Below are 5690 nucleotides of genomic sequence, written 5' to 3'. Positions count from 1 at the left end.
GGAACTTTTAAAGCCGCCTCTTTTACCCAACCTATCCGTAAATCAAAAGAGACACTCACCAGTCCGTTGAGACCTCCCTCGTCCCGTCAGATTAAGTTGGTCCTCCAAGTGTTGCGCCGCTGTACCCCTCCACAGCTCCGTCAAACAACCAGGAGACGGTCAGACCTCCGATGAAAAAGGCTGGTGGCGCCTGGCCTTCGCACCGTCCGCAGCCGTTGCCGGAGCCGAGGAGGTGGACCGGGCAAGGCGGTCAATGGGGTCCCATCTGGGTCGCCAAATTGTTGTCTCCAAAGGACAGTGTGAGTACGTGCCCGGTGCGCTTTTGCCAATAAACACACAGGGGTGGAGGATCCAACTTAATCTTTATTGTTTCCAGTCTGCGCAGAGAGGGGTGCTTGGCAATCGTTTGCAAAGCAAGCACCACTGGTTTCTACCTTTGGGTACCTTTTATACATATGTTTGCAAGTGTATCGCTCAGTGATTGGTTACAAGCCACTGACATAAGACGTTCTCTACTGAGCATGTCTCTATACCTATGTTTTAGCCATGTATTTCATTTACGTACTTATATGTTTCATTAACATACTTTTGCCCTGCCCAGGGGTGTGATTTTTAGCATTATAATGAGACCTTTTTCTGAACTTCTTGCTATCTTACAAGTGTCAGGGAGACATTATCCTGCTGGTGTTAGGGAGGCATTCCAGGAATCCTCCGCATCCCACACGCTGTGCTCTGCAAGCATCTCTTAACACACACATACCACACCCCTCCCAGCATCTGCAAGTTGCCTTAAGTATTCAGTTAGATATAGTTTGCAAAAGCTAGATATACCATAAAAAAGATTACATAAAAAAGATTACATCACACAGCCAGCCCGGCACTGTCTCTCTGAAGCAGCCAGAGGAAGCTCTAGGCTTCCCCTGGGTGCTAGGCCAGAGATTGGTAGGGGCCAGGAGACAGCTGTCTTCTGGTGGGGGTTGGGAGATTGCTCCCTGCTCCCAGGAGCTGCCTGCTGCCGTGGCAGGCTCTGGTGGTGGAGCCGGGGCTGAGACAATGTTTCCCTGACCCAGCACCAGGGAATTCCCTGGCCTGACCTTCCAATTGGGAGCAGGGCACTTGGAAAGAGCTGCAGAGGAAGGGCAGGTCTCAGCCCCCTGCTCCTTCTGCTGGTGGGCTATCTATCAGAGAGCCACTCCTTAGATGGGGATTCCCCTCCCAGCCAGCATCTTGCTGCTAGCTGCCTCAGTGCATCGGGGCAGGGGGCTGGGGCCTGCCCCTCCCCTGCAGCTCTTTCCAAGCCCCATGCCTCTATTGCCTGATTGGCCAGCCCCAAGTTTCCCAGGGAAAGTCTGCATGTGCACCCTGGAGCTGGCTGGGAACTGCCTGAAATTGGATGGTCCCCAGCTATCTCCAGGATGCATGTGCAGACTTTCTGTGCAACCTGGGGCTGGCCAGGTACTGTTCTGGTCAGGGGCAGGCCCCAAGCAGCTCCAGCTTGGGTGGGGAACTCTCCCTATGTAGGAAGCTCCTAGCCACCACTCCATGATTGTGGAACAGGGCCTGGAAACTCCCTGCTGCCAGGGCAGGGGGACATTGTCCCCACCTGGGCTAGAGTGGCAGAGCCTGCCACCTCAACAGGCAGCTCCTGGGGGCAGAGAACAATCTCCCTCCCTCTGCTGCCCAGCTGACTGGGAGGAAATTTGCCATCTACATGTGCCCTAATGCTCAGTAATTACTCAACAGTTAATTTGCTACTTGCATTTGCAGGTAGCAAATTAACTACCAAGTAGAGGAAATTACTGCATAGTAAGGGTCAGGATGTGTAGACAGTGATGCTTACTATGTAGTAATTAGCTCTACTGCACAGTAAAGCATCTCCTGTAGTTGCACCCAGTATCTAGAAAATATTCTCATTAATACACAGCTACTAAAGTCTGAAGTAGTAACAAGTACTGTTATATCTGGGCAAGTCATTAACCCTGTCAAGTTTTCTTAGGGTTGTCAGTGCCCCCTAAAAGGCCTAAAAGCACTGGGAAGTTTAACAGTTCTCTTCCATGAAAAAAACCAACCCTCATTATTGTGAGACTCTCACATTTGAGAAGGCCTCAAAGGGAAATGCGGATGGGGGAAGCCTTATGAGAATGTAATGGAGAGTAGGGTCAACATAGATGCTGGGCATTGTCAAAGAAGAGAGAACGAAACATTAGTAGATCTCCTACAGCAGAGGATGAATTTCCTACAGTAGTAGGATTTCTTTTTGGCATCCCACAGAGAAGAACAGGGCAGTGCTTATTATCATCTTCCTGCATCTCTGAGTTGCTCCTTAGTTGCTGTAATACAAGCATTATCTTTAGAATGCCATACCTGGATTCAGGGCAATCTAAATGTTTGGGTGTGTAAGTGTTTAAAAGGCATAGGTCACCCTAAAAAGGTTGTGCCCAATCTAATGTTAGTTCTCATCTGACAAAAAATAACTGTAGATCAGCATGGTTTAACCCAACCTCAACGGGTTAGCTTGATGAACATGTCTGCATAAATTCCCAGCATAGCCCCAGGGCTGGGAAAGCCTACCCACGCTCCACAGTTCTGCTGGGCTGTGCTGTTTTTACTTTCCCCTCCACCCTGCCCAGGCTATTTTTCCTCTCCCCCAAAACCAGCAGCTCCCCACCCCACGCCACGTGCCAAGGTCCCCCACTCCCAAATTACTTGCCTCCAGCTAACTGCACCTCCTCCTGGCAAGCAGTGAACCAATGAACAATGTGGTGATCCCCTGATCCCAGGTTTAGGTGGCTTAAACTAAACTACCTAAAAATGAATGAGCCGGGTTCCACAATCACTTGTTAACACCCTCAGAAACCCATCCAGATCCCTCTTTTCATGGTAGTACCCAATTCTACTGAATCCTAAAAATAAAATAGCAACTGAACTCTGCACACATGAACAATCCTAGAAATATGAAGGTATAGGGCTTAGGAAACAAAACCAGCAAAAATCAAATCCATAGCTAAGTGCATTACAAAAATTTAATGTGGACAACATTTTAAAAAATAATTGACCAGGGAATAAGGTACTTAGGCGGGTTGCATATATCTCTCTCCAGAGACATTTATGAGCCTGCACTTTCATAGGTATATCATTGACATAATATCTTGGCCTTTCTTTCATTGACATAACAAATATATTACAGAAGGCAGGGTAGGGGTGGACCTGATAGAGTAACTAAATCAGAGATGCTATTAAAGGACATGCAGAAAGAAGGCAATCAAATAGAGAAAGTGATTTGAAGGGAGAGGGATGAGGGAAGGTGGGGAGAGGTAGTGCTGACAGAGGCAAACAAGTAATAAACCCATAGGGACAAAGGGGTCAAAAAAGTTAATCCAGGTAATGGGATAAGAACTCAGAGTCGCTGTTTAGATCACACTTAACACAATCCAGTCTGCGGATGATTTCTTGTTCTGCAAGTTCACATTCAAGGCAGCTTTAAAAGTTCTGCTGTTTAACAACAGCTGCTCTGAACTGAGTGATTGAATATCCAGGAAGATTAAAGTGCTCTGCCACAAGCTTGTGTGTGTTTCTGGACTTGATGTCCCCTCATTCTTTTACATACAGATTGCCCCCACTGTCCAATGTAGACAGCAAAGGGGCACTGTAAGCAGGTGATGGTGTTGGTTATGACACTAGCAGAGGTATGAAGGAATATACCGTGCATGTTATAATCCATGTTATTTGGTCCAGTGATGATATGGTCAGTATTGATGAAGGAGCACAGCTTGTTTATGGGTCCACTGAAAGGTCTGGTACCTTGGTGAGAATAGGCTGTTGCTTTAGAGAAATTGCTTATATATCTCTGATTCAGTTAGTCTATAATGTGCATCTCTTCCCTGCCTTCTGCCTGACTTTAGATTAACACTGCTAACTAGCTCTCTCTGCTCATAAATATGTTACAGTTATACAATAGCACTTTCTGATGACATCTGCTCACATTTTCAGTACTTTGAATTAGAATAAACACTCTACCTCTTCCATACAGTGACAGTTAAAGTAAAAATCACATGTTCTGCATTGCCTTAACTAGAACTGTTCCTGGTCTTGACATTTGGGGTAGACTGTAAAAAACAAGATTTGTTCATTCTGCAGTTCTCCAACATAACCTATTTCATGATTATCACCAGGGATCCAGGTTTTCTGTTTGCTATGGAAAAATGTGGAAAAATGCAGATGTTCTTCTTTAAAGGAGAAAATGCAAATTTTCCCCCTTAAAGGAAAATAACCTGGGAAATTGTGGGTTTCCCCTTGCAGGCTGGCCAAGTTCCTTGCACATTGGCTGAGTTCCAGCCTGCAAGGGGCCACTTGGGGCTGGGGGTCATTCAACATGGGGGTCATGTGTACATGTGCACATGGCAGTCAGGCAACAGTGGAGAGCAGCTCCTGCAGCTCCCTCCAGGTAAGTCTATGGGTATGGGGCACAGACAATGAGGCAGAGGGGGTATAGCTGCAGCCCTGTGCCCTACTGTGGGTGCAGAAATCTGGGGGGCAAGTGCCTTCCTTGTTCCCCCATGCATCTCCTGTGCCCCCCACCCCTATACACATTACCTGTGCCCCTCCACCCCTTGATATGTTGCTTGTGCCCACACCTACCCTTCCCCACACACCCACCCTCTTCCTTATACACTTGGGAGCTGTGGGGCAGGGGACAGCAGAGAGTGAGGGGAACCAGAAGAGCTAGGGGACTATGGATTGGAAGTGGTGGGCACTGCAGGGCTGGGGGTGGGGGGGGTGGGCAATGGGTCAGGAGTGATAGCAGGACTAAGGGGCACCAGCAGGACTAAGGGGCTGTGGGCTGGAAGTGAGGAGCACCAGCAGGACCGGTGTGCTATGGGATGGGAGTAAGGGGCACTGGCAGGACCTGGGGTCTGTGGGTCAAGAATGAGCAGCACTGACAGGCCTAGGGCAGCTGTGGCTTGGGAGTGAGGGGCAACAGCATACACAGGGGCAGGGGAGCTCAGCTCCACAAAGCAGCAGGGGACATTGACAGCCACAGCTGGACTCATGTCCTCGTGAGTGAAGGGGGCAGTGGGAACTCTGATTTTCCATGATAAAAAAGCGAAAATCGAACACCAAAATATATAGGCTTTTAGAATATATTGTATATTATACTGATTGGTAGACTGCCAAATTGCTTTAAAATTGTAAACATATCAATAAAATATTGTGCTTCACTGGTACATACTATATATATAGTTTAATTTTAATAAAGTAAAAACACAGATTTGTGGTTTTTTAATCAGATAATTTGTGATATTTTTAATCAGAGAAAACCAGGATCCTTGATTATCACAGAATTGGCTTGAAGATTGAGAGAAAATGTAGTGAAGTGATTCCCAAGGATGCTCTCCTAAATTATCTGCTTAGCCAATTTAGTGGATGGTGAGGGGGAAGGATTTTCTTTTCCTTGTGAAGCACAAGTGGAACCCAGCTGTTTGCTCTTCTCCATCCTAGCTACTGGTTTACATTTTTTCAATGCTTTTCTCCCCAGGGAAAAGTTCAACAAACTTTCTTTTCTTTTAAATATGTGCTGAGATTCTTTTATAGCCTTAATTCCCCCAAATCAGAGAGGAACAGAGACAAAGCCTGCTCACACCACAACAACTGGGAATAAAAGCAGTTACTGATTATAATCATAGACCTGA

Source organism: Alligator sinensis, unplaced genomic scaffold (genome assembly GCF_000455745.1).
Source record: "Alligator sinensis unplaced genomic scaffold, ASM45574v1 scaffold1029_1, whole genome shotgun sequence".
In the NCBI taxonomy this organism is placed as follows: Eukaryota; Metazoa; Chordata; order Crocodylia; family Alligatoridae; genus Alligator; species Alligator sinensis.
The sequence above is the reverse complement of the archived record's forward strand: the minus strand, read 5'-3'. Positions refer to the sequence as shown.